The sequence below is a fragment of the Triticum aestivum genome, chromosome 7B (genome assembly GCF_018294505.1).
Source record: "Triticum aestivum cultivar Chinese Spring chromosome 7B, IWGSC CS RefSeq v2.1, whole genome shotgun sequence".
In the NCBI taxonomy this organism is placed as follows: domain Eukaryota; kingdom Viridiplantae; phylum Streptophyta; class Magnoliopsida; order Poales; family Poaceae; genus Triticum; species Triticum aestivum.
Window position 1 is genome coordinate 289,123,274 of NC_057813.1, and position 16,927 is coordinate 289,140,200.

The window sequence follows — 16,927 nt, forward strand, 5'->3', positions numbered from 1 at the left end:
CTCAATGAGCCCTGCCCGAAACACGGCACCCGGGAGCACCCCGCTACACACCTATGGAAGGATTGTGCGATCATGAAGGCGTTTAAAAATTCCAATACCTTTGATGGTAGTCACGGACCTGGCGGCGGTTCAGGGGCTGGCGGCTTTCATGGCCCGGGCGGCGGTTCAAATTCCGGTTTTCAGGGATAGTCGGGTGGAAATAATCAGCAGCAATCTGGTCAGGGAGGACAGCAGCAGCAGCAGTTGGGTTACCAGAGCCAACCGAAACAGTTGAGCGGTGGGCAGTACCATGTGTTTACCACTAGCTTATGCAAACGTGACCAGAAGGTTCGTAAGAGGGCTGTAAATTCGGTTGAGCCGGCAGTTCCTTGTTATTTGAGATGGTCAGAGCAACCCATCATTTGGAGCAGAGAGGATCACCCTCCACGTGTCAATAATCCGGGTCAATTAGCCTTGGTGGTAGCACCTCAGGTTGGTGGATGTAAATTCACTAAGGTACTCATGGACGGAGGTAGCAGCATCAATATACTCTATTATGAGACCTTCCAGCGTATGAGGTTGACTGAGAAGAATCTGAGAACATCCAGCACTGTTTTCCACGGGGTGGTTCCCGGCATGTCGGCTTACCCAGTTGGTAAGATTGAATTAGAGGTGGCCTTTGGAGATGAGTATGATTCCAGGGCTGAGAAGCTGACGTTTGAGGTGGTCAAAATCAGGAGTCCATATCACGCTCTATTTGGGCGACCGACTTATGCTAAATTCATGGCACGACCGTGTTACCTTTACTTACAGCTCAAGATGCCGGGTTACAAGGGCACCATCACCGTGCATGGGAGTCGAAAGGTGGCTTTGGAATGTGAAGAAGGTGACGCGGCTTACGCGGAGACGGCCTGTGCCGCGGAGGAGCTCAAATTTTATCAAGACAATGTTGACCCGGCGGATATGACCTCCCTCAAGAAACCTACTACTAAGCATGACCCAGCGTTGAAGTTTAAATCGGCCGCTGAGACAAAGCTTGTTGACTTCACCCCGGGAGACGCCTCTAAACAGTTCATTATTAGTGCCAATTTGGATCCTAAATAGGAAAGCACGCTCATCGAGTTCATCCGTGAGAACCGGGACATCTTTGCATGGAAACCTTCTGACATGCCGGGTGTACCGAGGGAACTCGCTGAGCACACTCTCAATATTGACCCGAAGTATAAGCCAGTCAGGCAGTTTATCCGACGATTCAACGGAGAGAGACGGACAGCTATTGGGGAAGAGGTGGCCCGGCTCTTAGCGGCCGGGTTTATTGTTGAAGTTTTTCATCCGGAGTGGTTGGCTAACCCGGTGTTGGTGCTCAAGAAGAATGGCACTTGGCGGATGTGTGTGGATTAAACGGACTTAAACAAGGCTTGTCCGGCTGATCCCTTTGCTCTTCCCCGTATTGATCAAATCATTGATTCTACGGTGGGTTGTGAACGTTTGAGATTTTTGGATGCTTACTCTGGTTATCATCAGATCAAGATGGCAGTTAAGGACCAGGAGAAGACAGCTTTTATCACTCCGTTTGGGGCCTTCTGTTATGTATCTATGCCGTTTGGGCTCAAGAGTGCAGAACTGTTTGCACGATCAAATTGGGTGCAATGTTCATGCTTATGTGGATGACATCGTGGTGAAGTCCAGAGAAAAGGAAACTTTAATATCCGACTTGAGAGAGACCTTTGACAATCTCCGGGTTTACAAGATGAAGCTTAACCCGGCCAAGTGTGTGTTTGGTGTACCTGCAGGTAAGCTCTTGGGTTTTCTGGGGCCAAATAGAGGCATTGAAGCTAATCCGGAGAAGATCACGGTGATTACCTCTCTGGCTAAGCCGGCATGTATCAATGATGTTCAGCGCCTGGCGGGACGGGTTGCTGCTTTAAGCCGGTTCATAAGCCGGTTAGGGGAGAAGGCCTTACCACTATATCAGATCATGAAGAAAACAGACACTTTTGTCTGGAGCGATGCTGCTAACACTGCCTTTGAAGATTTAAAGTGACAGTTATCTGAGCCACCGGTTCTTGCAGCTCCCATTGATAAAGAGCCGCTATTGTTATATGTGGCTGCTAACTCACGGGTCGTCAGTGTTGCCATCATGGTGGAGCATAAGGAGGCAGGCAAGGAGCATCCGGTTCAACGGCCGGTTTACTACATCAGCGAGGTACTCATTGAGTCTAAACAAAGGTATCCACATTGGCAAAAGCTTGTTTACGGTGTGTTCATGGCAAACCGGAAGTTGAAGCAGTACTTTCAAAGTCATCCTATAACGGTGGTAAGTTCAGCTCCTTTGGGAGACATCATTCAGAACAGGGAAGCCACATGACGAATCGCCAAGTGGGCCATTGAGCTTGGGCCTTATGGTCTGAAGTATATGCCCCGCACTGCCATCAAGTCTCAGGCCTTGGTGGATTTTATCAATGATTGGACAGAGTTGCAGGCACCCGAGGAAAAGCCGGACAATACGTATTGGACTATTCACTTTGATGGATCCAGGCAGTTAGAAGGATCAGGGGCTGGAATTGTCTTAGCTTCCCCTCGAGGTGATAAATTTCGTTATGTGCTCCGGCTCATGTTTCCCTGTACAAACAATGCAGCTGAATACAAGGCCTTGCTCCATGGTCTCCGGATGGCTAAGGAGATGAATTTAAGCCGGGTAAGGTGCTTGGGCGACTCAGACCTCGTGGCTCAACAGGTCTCAGGCACATGGGATTCTAAGGATCCCCTTATGGCGGCTTATCACCGTGAAGTAGATGCTGTAGCTGGGTACTTCAAAGGGTATCAGGTGGAGCATATTGATAGAAGGAAGAATGAGGCAGCTGATGCTTTAAGCCGGTTGGGCTCTCAGCATAAGCCGGTGCCGCCTAACACCTTTCTTGACGTTCTGCATAATCCTTCTGTCAAAGTACCTACAGAGGAAGAGCTTGCAGTGCCAGACCTGGAGGCATAGTTGGTGGCCGCACTTCATGTCATCCCGGATTGGACATTGCTTGGCTTATATGACCCGGGGAGAGCTGCCTGAGGATGAGACCTTGGAAAGACAAATTGTCAGGCGGTCCAAATCCATGAAAATTGTTAATGGCGAGTTACATCACCTCAGTGTCATAGGGGCGTTCCAGCGTTGTGTGTCACCTGCAGAGGGTCAAGAGATACTTCGAGAGATCCATGAAGGGGATTGTGGTTATCATGCCGGTTCAAAATCTCTGGTGGCCAAGGCTTTTCGTCATGGTTTTTATTGGCTGACGGCTCATGCTGATGCAGAAGATCTTGTTAGCAAGTGTGACGAATGTTAAAAAATTTCACGACGAGCTCATATGCCGGCTCAAGAATTGAGGATGATTCCAATTACTTGGCCGTTTGCAGTCTGGGGACTTGACATGGTGGGACCTTTCAAAAGGTCTAAGGATAAAAAGACACACCTCCTGTTGGCAGTGGATAAATTTACAAAGTGGATTGAGGCAGAGCCGGCCAGTCAGTGTGATGCGGCCACAACAGTTCAGTTCATCAAAAAGGTGATCTTTCGTTTTGGTTTTCCACATAGCATCATAACTGATAATGGCACTAATATCTCCAAGGGTGCCATGGAAGAGTTCTGTCAACGGGAACATATCCGGCTTGACGTTTCGGCTGTTGCTCATCCTCAATCCAATGGTCAAGCAGAAAGAGCTAATCAGGAGATCTTAAGGGGTATCAAACCATGGCTCTTGGTCCCTTTACAGCGGACTTCGGGTTGTTGGGTGGAAGAGTTGCCCTCTGTGCTGTGGAGCATCAACACTACACCTAACAGATCCACGGGTTATACACCTTTTTTCATGGTGTATGGAGCAGAGGCAGTTCTGCCAAGTGATATCCGGCACGACTCACCCCGTGTGGCGGCTTATGTTGAGGTTGACAATGAAAAGGCTCGACAAGAGGCACTTGACTTGTTGGATGAGGAGCGAGACTTGGCAATAGCGCACTTGGCGATTTACCAGCAAGACCTTCGTCGTTATCACAGCCGCCGGGTCAGGAGCAGAACATTTTAGGAAGGCGATTTAGTGCTCCGGCTCATCCAGGATCAGTCCGATATGCACAAGCTATCCCCTCCTTGGGAAGGACCCTTTGTGGTCAGCAAGAATCTGAATAACGGGTCATACTACCTCATTGATATTCGAGAGCACAAAGACTCATGTAAGTCGGAGGAGGAGACCCGCCGGCCGTGGAATATAGCCCATCTTCGGCCTTACTATACTTAAGCCACCGGCTCTTTAGATGTATATATTTTTTGACAATGTACATATTATATAAAGTAATAAAGCAGGACCTCTGTCCTTTTTTCACCCTCATAAAAGTGTATATGTCTTTTTGACAGGTGGAGGAAACAACCAATAGGGACCGGATCATATCTGAATCTGGCTTTACCTTTGTTCCGGCTTATGATCATATCTGAATCTAGCCATGGTCATTTGGGGGCTTCCTGTTCAAACATAGGTCGTATCCGAACCAAAGAGAACATAGCTGTCGATACCCACTTGATCGGCATACTTGCCAAACCTACTTGGGGGCTTCTTGATCATACTGGAATCACAGCTTAACCCCTTTAGGTCTGACGTGGATCGTATACGAATTAGCGTCATTAAACAAATCCTATGCCTATGGTCACTTGGGGGCTTCCTGTTCAAACATAGGTCGTATTTGAACCAAAGAGAACATAGTTGTCGATACCCACTTGATCGGCATCGCCAAGCCACTGGGGGCTATATGATCGTATTCGAATCTTAACTTAACCCCTTTGGAACGGTTTACTGATCGTATCCGAATCAGAAGCTTGTAAAGTATTTTGATAATCCTGAAACCTTGTGGAAATCATTATGAGATGTTTTCGCCTTGCCGGTTTAATATTCATCACCCCGGGTTGTTATGTGCCAAGTGATCATTATATGAGCCGGAAAGAGTATCAAAGGGTCGCAGGTATGCTATTATGCTAGCCTGCATATAAGTCTTTTGGTTTGTGTTCCGGGTTATCAATACTTCCTGTGCAGGATAAGGCAAGCAAAATTTCAAACGCCAAGGAAAAAATATATAGCCATGGCGGCTTACGGAAAGTATTAAGCAAGAAGAACATGCGTGAAGGCATGACGAGCATTGGGAAGTTCTTTCTACCCTATTACAAGACTCCCCGAGTCTGAATAGATGAAGCATTGTTTTTTGGCCAAACACCTGGCGATTCACTCCTTCGGTGGGCTTGAGGGCTCCGGGTTATCCTTCTCTGCTTCTCCGTCGGCTGTTTTGTCCTGGAAAGTTGATGAGGCCCAATCAATGCCGCTCAAAGCTTCAAATTCAGCTTCATCATCTATTAAACCGGCCGGGTCCACTTCAGGGGCAAAAGTATGCTGACGAATTGGAGGGATCAGGCTGATTTGATCATATGGAGCATTTGTGATTCTCCGGTTCTCACTGTCATTAGCCGGCGCATACTTGCTAAGGTCAGTGTCGTTTCCAATAAGGGTGGCCACGGGACGTATGGCTTTGACACAGGCAGTGAAGTCATGATCATCAAAGGCATTGCCGTCCTCCTTTAGACTCGGGTATCCAAGAGCAAGGTCTGCCAGGTCTAGTTCTGGGAGCCATGCTTTGGCCCGGCTTAATGCGGCTACGGCCCCGGCTCTTGAGGATGCCCGCCTTAAGTATTGGATCCGCTGAGGAAGAAAGGAAAGGCTCTTCAATACATCTTGCAAAAGGCGGGGATGTGGATTTGATAAGGCTACAACAGCCAAGGCACGTTGTGTCCCGGAGTATAGCTGTTCCACTAAGGTGTAAACTGCTTTAAGCTTGATCAGCGTGTTCTGCTTCAGGTTGATACTTCTGGAGCCTGTATGTGCACAAGCATAACAGTAAGCCGGACGTAATTATTATAATCATCATTGTAAGGTTTAAATGTTTAAAGGATGGTTTACAATAACTTACCAAAGATGGCTGAGACCATTTGAGATATCTGCTGTTTTAAGTCAGACAGCTCGGTTGTTGCTTCGGCAAGAGCTGCTTCGGCTGTCTCGGCTCGAGTCACCAGGGAAGCCTTCTCATCAGCCCAAGTTTTCTTTTCCGATTTAAAATTCTACTTTAGCTTCTCATTTTCAGAGACACTAAATTCAAATTTGGAATTAGCCTTTTGCATCTCAAGTTCTTGAGTTTCCAGACGACTCTTCAGGGCAGCGAGCTCTGATTCGAATTGACTTATGGCAGCCTGCATTGACACCGTGTTATGGTAAGGATTATAGTAAGGTAACATTCAAGTCCCGAGCACTTTACAAGTAAAGATACTTGGCACTTGGGGGCTAATGTATGCTGAAGAATTTTTTAACTTTATCCTGCCGGGTCACACATGTTAAGTCTCAAGCACCTTACAAGTAAGGATACTTGACACTTGGGGGCTAATGTGTACTGCAAATTTAAAAGCTTTATCTTATAACCGAGTTAAGTACATTCTTTTTAAGTTGGATAAGTTAGCAAGTAAAGCAGATTTCTAAAAGTCTACAGCATATTTGTTCATAAGCAATAGACTTGGGGGCTGGTGCAGTATGTAAGACTCAGGTAAAAAGTATAAGTTATACCTCAGATTTGTGCTGTATTTGTTTCGCCATGTAAATTTCCAGGTCACGGTTATTATGAACATGATTCAGATAGCCCGAGACTATATCACCAATGCTTAAGTGAGTATAATCAGTGATGTCCTGCTTGGCTTTTCGGCGTTGAGCAAATTCTTCCTTGGCGGTACATTTGGCAAGGACGGTAGGCCGCCCTGGTTCAACAAACTGAGACTTCACAATTTCAACTTTTGGTTCATTTGTTTTGACCGGGCTAGGAGTCTCCGGGTCACTTGTGGAGAGTATCTTCAGCACGTGGATCAGAGGTTGGCATTGGAATATCAGAAGCTGGATCAGGCGGCGGCTGATGGGTACAGTTGTCTAGAACAGACGCATTGATCACCGGTTCAGCCACGACCGGTTCTTCAGACGGCTTATTCTTCTTTGCCCGTTTACTGGGCTTCACTTGCATGCTGTTAACAACAACAGAAGGATGAATACGCAAGCATGGATAAAGCAAAAAGTGCGTAAGTTTACATTACCCAGGAGCAGTTTTGAAAGTCGGCATATTTGACTGCATGGATTCCCCAGAAGAAGGAGAGGTATCCTGATAGTTGGAGCCAGATGAATTGAGAGGTTGATGAATTAAGCCCGCTAAAGGTAAGACAAAACGTAAATCAGAGATAATCTCAGTCCGACGTTTCCTGGTTACATCAGGTAAGCCGGAGGAGAGTTCTGCATCCTTGTTGTTCCGGGTCTGCCTCCGGTTTTCAAACTGTTGTTGCTTCAAAAGAAATTGAGGATCTTGATAAGCAAGTGCATGTGAAAATCTTACTTTCCGGGTCACCCTTCGGGTCTTTTGCTTTGGCAAAGGCTCTGAGTCGGAGGAGATTATAGTTACCTCTTCATTGGCTGCTCGACTGTTCCCCGTATCCTCCTGAAGGGCTAGAATGTCAGACAGATGATAACAAGGAACTTAAGAAAATTCAAAGATTACCTCTTCATCATCCGAAGAGCTATCCTCCAATCTGAGTAAGTCGGAGGCGCTGGGTTTCTTCTTCTTTGAGGTTCCCGCCTTGGCGGCTTTCCTTTCAGCTTTCTTGGTCGTCCTCGCCTGTTTGGCAGCCTCATGGTCATATTTGGCTTTCCAGAAGTCATCATCGGCCAGTGGAAAAAGTTAATGAATTATGAGTATCAAGAAAGGCATAATATAGCAATGAGTATTTGTTGCGATTGATAACTTACAACATTGGCCGGGTTATTCTTGCAAAATGGAAGTAAGCCGAAGGCGTTGCTCATCACAGTGCCCTTCTTCAGCAGTGACTGGGTTGTAGCATCCACCACGTCATCTGGTAAGTCGTCAGGGCTATGGTGCAACGGATCATTCTTTTCTCCTGTATAAGTACACATTAAGCCGGGACGGCGGCTTAATGGGAGTATTCGCCAAGTGACCCACACTCGGACCAGATCGATGTCGTTTAAACTGTTTCCCAAGAGAGCTTTAATCTTCCTGATGGTGGAATTGAGAGGCACGCGTTCAAGGGTTGTCAGCTTGTCTGGTAGCTGATGGTTAGACTCAAGGCGCAGGGCGCGAAAGCCAGGTAGAGGTTTTTCATCAGCCGGAGAAGTGTCCTGGTAGTAGAACCACGTCTGGTTCCAAGATTTTGGGTGGCTCGGCAACTCAGCATAAGGGAAAAGACAGTCTCTCCGTCGCTGGATTGAGATGCCGCCAAGCTCAAGACTGGGCCCGTTGGCACGTTCATTTTGCCGGTTCATGTAAAAAAGTTCCCTGAACAAAAGCAGACTTGGCTCCTCTCCCAGGTACACCTCGCAGAAGACTTGAAAATTGCAAATATTTGACACGGAATTGGGTCCGATGTCTTGAGGTCTAAGGTCAAAGAAATTTAAAACCTCTCTGAAGAATTTTGAGCTGGGAGGAGCAAATCCACGTCTCATATGATCCGTAAAAATTATTACTTCCCCTGCTTTGGGGTGAGACTTTTCTTCAGACGGGTCAGGGGCACGGTAAGACATGACATCCTTTTTTGGCAGATGCCCAGATTTTACAAACTCAGCTAGTTTGCTATTAGTAACTATGGATGGAACCCAATTGCAAGTTACAGGGGCCTTGGTAGCCTTAGAAGCCATCACAACAATTGGCCTATGGAAAAACAAGAAGATGCGGTTCAATTTTAACCCGGGAGAAAAATCTTAATTATTTAAAGTGGTGGCTTAATGAGGGGCCTAATGATATAAGGATGACTGTGCAACAATATTTAAGCCGCTACAAGTATCAAGTGCAATTCAAAAAAATTCCGGGTCATGAGGAGCAATTAAGGTTCTGTGTCATTTATTTAAGCCGGACACCTCGAAAATTGTGTTTCAGGGCATTTACCAGAAGTGGTTTTCCGGGTGATAAAAGCAAGTTCCACAGCTAACCGTTATTACTCTGGATCAAAATATTGCTATGAAAAGAAAATTTTCTAGACCTAAAACAGGGCAGAGAAGTTCATGCACTCGAAGAGGGTTTCTGAACAAGAGAAATGAGATCTATTTTTATGCAAGATCAACACAAACAAGCACCGCAGCAGTTCTACATAGTTTCTACGATCTAAACAGAGTGTTGGAAGGAACTAGTGAGGGTTTGGCATCGGGCAGTGATGAACACCGACGAACTCAGCAAGGACCTAATGCAGATCTGAGAAAGGGAATGCGAGGAACTCACGGATGCAGACGAGCTGCAGAGGTTCGCCGTCGATCTCTGGTCAGAGTCAGGTTGATGCAGCAGCCTAAGTCGGTGAAGACGAGGGGTTCGACGGTGGCGGCGGCAGAGCTCGGGAGGAGGCAAGAGGAAGAAGACGACTGGGGGAAAGACATAGGTCGCCCTATTTATAAGAGAAGACTGACCGAGAGGGCGCAGAAAACGAGGAGATAACATTTATTATCCAGCGGCTCTGGCGCCTCGATTTTCGGGATGGTCAGTAAAGACAAAGATCCGTTGAAGATATGATGGAATAAAAATAAGTTTTATTGAAGATGACATCACGGTGATTTAACCCGGATCCAGTTGATGATGTCACGGCGGGTTAAAATTCTTCGTGCAAGACAAGAGACTGCAGGACAATTCATAAGGTATTTTAAGATTGACATGAACAGGTTCAAATCAATCTGGGGCCTAATGTTGGGGATATAACTATTTGTGTAAGCTGCCCAGAAGGGGCCGGGTTACGCAAATAAGATTCACCAGAGAGAAGCCCAAGACTAAAGTATGAAGATGGCGGTTCATAAAGAGCTTAAGGCCCACAGGCGACTTAAGGCCCGTTGTAGTAAACCGCCATAGTAATATACTTGTATCATAAGGTAAACTTAACTAGTCACCAAGCTGGACATTGTGTATAAGCCGGTCGGGACTCTGTAAGCCGCAGGGCGTCAACCCGTGTATATAAGGGGACGACCTGCGGGCGACTTAGGGCAAGAAACAACTCATCGAGAGCCAGGCATAGCGTATCTTGCTCCCTGGTCATCAAAACATCAATACCAACCCAGCTAAATGTAGGCCTTACCTTCACAAGGGGCCAAACTAGTATAAAACCCCTCGTGTCCTTTGTCCCGATTAACCCCTTCAATCTTCCTAGCTGCGATGGCTCCACAACTAAGTCCTTTCACGAGGACATCTGACATGACAATTCCACGACAATCACACTTTTATTTTTCTTACAAATCAACAATTACAACTCGATACTTAGAACAAAATATGACTCTATATGAATGCCTCATGAGTGACATGTATGAAAGTTATGAAGGTGGCCTTGCCACAAATACAATGTCAACTACATGTTCATGCAAATAACGAATATGACAAAAGTAATGCATGTCATATAAATGAAACGGTGGAGAGTTGCATGGCAATATATCTCGGAATGGCTATGGAAATTCCATGATAGGTAGGTATGGTGGCTGTTTTGAGGAAGGTATATGGTAGGTGTATGATACCGGCGAAAGGTGCGCGGTATTAGAGAGGCTAGCAATGGTGGAAGGGTGAGAGTGCGTATAATCCATGGACTCAACATTAATAAAAAGAACTCATGCACTTGTTGCAAAAATTTAGAAGTCATCAAAAACCAAAGCATTAAATGCATACTCCTAGGGGGATAGATTGGTAGGAAAAGACCATCGCTCATCCCCGACTGCCACTCATAAGGAAGACAATCAATAAATAAAATTGTGCTCCGACTTCATCACAAAGCGGTTCACCATACGTGCATGCTACGGGAGTCACAAACTTCAACACAAGCATTCTTTAAATTCATAATCACCCCAACTAGTATTGCTTTGATATTATCACCTCCATATCTCAAAACAATTATCAAGCAGCAAACTTATCTTAGTATTCAACACACTCAAAAGAAAGTTTCACAAATCTTGAATACCAAGTATATTAACTTTAAGAAAATTACCATTCTATTAAAAAACTCTCAAAATAATCTAAGTGAATCATGAGAGATCAATAGTTTCTTTAAAACAAATCCACCACCGTGCTCTAAAAGATCTAAGTGAAACACTAGAGCAAAACTATCAAGCTCAAAAGATTTAAGTGAAGCACATAGAGTATTCTAGCAAATTCCAAATCATGTATGGCTCTATCAAAGGGTGTGTACAGCAAGGATGATTGTGTCCAACTAACAAACAAAGACGCAAATAATACAAGACGCTCCAAGCAAAACACATGACATGTAGTGAATAAAAATATAGCTCCAAGTAAATTACCGATGGAAGTAGATGAAAGAGGGGATGCCTTCCGGGGCATCCCCAAGCTTTGACTTTTTGGTGTCCTTGTATTATATTGGGAGTTCCATGGGCATCCCCAAGCTCAGGCTCTTGCCACTCTTTGTTCCATAATCCATCAAAAGAATTCACCCAAAACTTGAAAACTTCACAACACAAAACTCAATAGAAATCTCGTGAGCTCCGTTAGTGAAAGAAAACAAAATACTACTTCAAGGTACTGTAATGAACTCATTCTTTATTTATATTGGTGTTAAACCTACTGTATTCCAACTTACTTATGGTTTATAAACTAATTTATTAGCCATAGATGCATCGAAATAAGCAAACAACACACGAAAAACAGAATCTGTCAAAAAGAGAACAGTCTGTAGCAATATGTAACTAACGCAAACTTCTGGAACTCTAAAAATTCTACCAAAATAGGACGTACTGTAAAATTTGTTTATTGATCAGCATCAGAAAGAATCAATGCAAAATATCGTTTCTGTGATTTATTGAATTTTTTCTCGTGAGCACAAAGTTTCTGTTTTTCAGCAGAATCAAATCAACTATCATCATAGCTTATCCTATAGGTTCTACTTGACACAAACACTAATTAAAACATAAAACCACATCTAAACAGAAAGTAGATGGATTATTTATTCCTAAACATAAGCAAAAACAAAAAACACAAAATAAAATTGGGTTGCCTCCCAACAAGCGCTATCGTTTAACGCCCCTAGCTAGGCATAAAAGCGAAGATAGATATAAGTTTATATTGTCATCTTTGGTCGGTAATCCATAAGTGGCTCTCATGATAGATTCATATGGTAATTTTATTTTCTTTCTAGGGAAGTGTTCCATACCCTTTTTCAAGGTAAATTGGAATCTAATATTCCCTTCCTTCATATCAATAATCGCACCGATCATTCTAAGGAAAGGTCTACCAAGAATAATAGGACATGAAGGATTGCAATCTATATCAAGAACGATAAAATCTACGGGCACATAATTCCTATTTGCAACAATAAGTACATCATTAATTGTTCACATAGGCTTTTTAATAGTGGAATCCGCAAGATGCAAGTTTAGAGAGCAATCTTCAAAGTCACGGAAATCTAGCAAATCACACAAATTTTGGGAATAGTGGAGACACTAGCACCTAAATCACACAGTGCATGAAACTCATAATCTTTAATTTTAATTTTGATAGTAGGTTCCCACTCATCATAGAGTTTTCTAGGGATAGAAACTTTCAACTCAAGTTTTTCTTCATAAGATTGCATCAAGGCATCAACAATGTGTTCGGTAAAGGCCTTATTTTGACTATAAGCGTGAGGAGAATCTAGCACGGATTGCAACAAGGAAATACAACCAATCGAAGAGCAATTTTCATAATTAAATTCCTTGAGATCCAAAATAGTGGGTTTAGCAACATCAAGATTTTTATTTCTTTCAATCCCACTTTCATCAATTTCATCATCAAGATCTAGAAACTCCGAATTCTTAGAACGCCTTCTAGGTAAAGGAAGTTCATATTCAGTTTCATCAAGATTCATATTGCAAAACAAAGATTTAATGGGGGACACATCAATAACTTTTAGATCTTCATCTTGATTTTCATAGGAATCGGAAGAACACGCTTTAATAAAGGCATCTTTGGAAGCACGCATCCTAGCGGTTCTTTCCTTGCACTCATCAATGGAAATTCTCATAGCTTTGAGAGACTCATTGATATCATGCTTAGGGGGAATAGATCTAAGCTTTAAAGAATCAATTTGAAGAGAAATTCTATCAACGTTCCTAGCCAAATCATCAACTTTAAGCAATTTCTCTTCAAGCAAAGCATTAATTTTTTTTTGTGAATTCATAAACTCTTTAACACTACTCTCAAATTCAGAGGGCATCTTATTAAAATTTCCATAAGAGTTGTTGTAGGAATCTCCATAATTATTAGAAGGATTACTAGGATAAGGCCTAGGATTAAAATTCCCTCTATACGCGTTATTTCTAAAACTATTCCTACCAACAAAATTCACATCCATAGATTCATTATTATTCTCAATCAAAGTGGATAAAGGCATATCATTGGGATCAAGAGAAGTATTTTTAGTAGCAAACATCTTCATAAGTTCATCCATCTTTTCACTCAAAACATTGATTTCTTCTATAGCATGCACTTTCTTACTGGAACATCTTTCGGTATGCCATTGAGAATAATTAGCCATAATATTGGTAAGAAATTTTGTAGCATCCCCTAATGTAATTTCCATAAACGTGCCTCCCGCGGCCGAATCTAAAAGATTTCTAGAAGCAAAATTTAATCCGGCATAAAATTTTTGTATGATCATCTATAAATTTAAACCATCAATAGGGAAATTGTGAAGCATCAATTTCATTCTTTCCCAAGATTGGGCAACATGCTCATGATCAAGTTGTTTAAAATTCATAATATCGTTCCTAAGAGTGATGATCTTAGCGGGAGGAAAATACTTAGAGATAAAAGCATCTTTGCACTTGTTCCAAGAATCAATACTATTTTAGCACGATCTCTAAGTGAAAACGGAAATAACTTCAATTTGAAAATATTGTTATCCGTATCTTTCTTCTTTTGCATATCACACAAATCAACAAAAAAAATTAGATGAGTAGCGGCATCTTCACTAGGAAGGCCGGCGAATTGATCTTTCATAACAAGATTTAGCAAAGCGGTATTGATTTCACAAGACTCATCATTATTAAGAGGAGCAATTGGGGTACTAAGGAAATCATTATTATTGGTATTCGAGAAATCACACAACTTGGTATTATCTTGTGCCATGGCAACAAGTAATCCAACACACAAGCAAAAAAAGACAAACGAGAAAAAGGCAAAAGAGAAAGAGAGGAGGAGATTGGGAAAGAGAAGGCGAATAAAACGGCAAGGGTGAAGTGGGGGAGAGGAAAACGAGAGGCAAATAATGTAATGCGAGAGATAGAGATTGTGATGGGTACTTGGTATGGTTGACTTTGCGCAAACTCCCCGGCAACGGCGCCAGAAATTCTTCTTGCTACCTCTTGAGCACTGCGTTGGATTTCCCCGAAGAGTAGAGGATGATGCAGTAAAGTAGCGTAAGTATTTCCCTCAGTTTTTGAGAACCAAGGTATCAATCCAGTAGGAGATCACGCACGAGTCCCTCGTACCTACACAAAACGATAGCTACTTGCAACCAACGCGATTAGGGGTTGTCAATCCCTTCACAGTCACTTACGAGGGTCAGATCTGATAGAGATAATAAATAATATTTTTGGTATTTTTGATATAGAGATGCAAAGTAAAAAGTAAAAGGCAAAGTAAAAACAAAGCAAGTAATAAAATAATGGAGATTGATATGATGAGAATAAACCCGGGGGCCATAGGTTTCACTAGTGGCTTCTCTCAAGAGCATAAGTATTCAACGGTGCGTGAACAAATTACTGTTGAGCAATTGATAGAAAAGCGAATAATTATGATATTATCTAGGTATGATCATGTATATAGGCATCACGTCCAAAACAAGTAGATCGAAACGATTTTGCATCTACTACTATTACTCCACTCATCGACTGCTATCCAGCATGCATCTAGAGTATTAAGTTAAAAACAGAGTAACGCCTTAAGCCAGATGACATCATGTAGAGGTATAAATTCATGCAATATGATAAAAAACCCCATCTTGTTATCCTCGATGGCAACAATACAATATGTGCCTTGCAACCCTTTCTGTCACTGGGTAAGGACACCACAAGATCGAACCCAAAGCTAAACACTTCTCCCATTGCAAGAACTACCAATCTAGTTGGCCAAACCAAACGGATAATTCGAAGAGAATTGCAAAGATAACTCAATCATACATAAAAGAATTCAGAGAAGAATCAAATATTATTCATAGATAAGCTGGATCATAAACCCACAATTCATCAATCTCAACAAACACACCACAAAAAGAAGATTACATCGAATAGATCTCCACAAGAGAGGGGGAGAACATTGTATTGAGATCCAAAAAGAGAGAAGAAGTCATCTAGCTACTAGCTATGGACCCGAAGGTCTGAAGTAAACTACTCACACTTCATCGGAGAGGCTATGGTGTTGATGTAGAAGCCCTCCGTGGTAGATGCCCTCTCCGGCGGAGCTCTGGAACTGGCCCCAAGATGGGATCTCATGGATACAGAAAGTTACGGCGGTGGAATTAGGTTTTTGGCTCCGTATTTGATTTGACGGAGGTACGTAGGTATATATAGGAGGAAGGAGTACGTAGGTGGAGCAACAGGGGGCCCACAAGGCAGGGGGGCACGCCCAGGGGGGCGCGCCCTCCACCCTCGTGATCTCCACAGCTGTTCCTTGGAGCAGGGTCCAAGTTTCCTGGATCATGTTCGGTGAGAAAATCACGTTCCCGAAGGTTTTATTCCGTTTGGACTCCGTTTGATATTCTGTTTCTTCGAAATACTGAAATAGGCAAAAACAACAATTCTGGGCTGGGCCTCCGGTTAATAGGTTAGTCCCAAAAATAATATGAAAATGGAAAATAAAGCCCAATATAGTCCAAAACAGTAGGTAAAGTAGCATGGAGCAATCAAAAATTATAGATACATTGGAGATGTATCAACCACTCACACCCCCATACGCGCGTAGTCGCCGCTACCCCGAAGCAACCCTGCCGGGCAAAGTGTACTACGCATGTGATAGCCTGGGTTATTAGGGATGATAGACTATTCATATCAATAAGGAATTCCATCTTTTACGGAAGCCCATTCGGACAGAACTTCAAAGTTAAGCATGCTTAGCTTGGAGTAATTTCAGGATGGGTGACAGGCCGGGAAGTTGCTCCCGGGTGCGCACGAGTGAGGACAAAATGCACAGAAAAGACTAGTATTGATCTGTGGGGACAGTCTAGATCCCGCCCGGAGTAACAACCACCAGTGGGTGTGTCTGGGGTGTTACAAGTTGGTATCAAAGCCGACCCTCGCGGTTACACGGATGTTTGCAGACAGGTGCGCGGTCATGTTGTGCATGACATTTGTGACCAGTCCTGGCACATGGCATGGCACATGTGCCGGACTGGATGCACAGACGTATGTGCCAAGAGGTAATGTTCCTGTGGCCCAACGAGGACATTGGTTCCACTGAGTGGGGGTGTATGTGATAGCCTGGGTTATTAGGGATGATAGACTACTCATACCAATAAGGAATTCCTTCTTTTCTGGAAGCCCATTAAGACAGAACTCCAAAGTTAAGCGTGCTCAGCTTGGAGTAATTTCAGGATGGGTGACCAGCCGAGAAGTTGCTCCCGGGTGCGCACGAGTGAGGACAAAATGCGCAGAAAAGACTAGAATTGATATGTGGGGACAGTCTAGATCCCACCCGGAGTAACGACCACCGGAGGGTGTCTCCGGGGCATTACAACGCACCACCACCACCTTTTCCCAATCAATCCTCCAAAGCATGAGTAGGGTTTTACGCCTCGCGGTGGCCCGGACCTGGGTAAAACTGTCTGTGTGATCCCTGCCATGCTACGTTGCGTTGGTCTGCTCTTTGTGCAACGCGACTCCCCCTG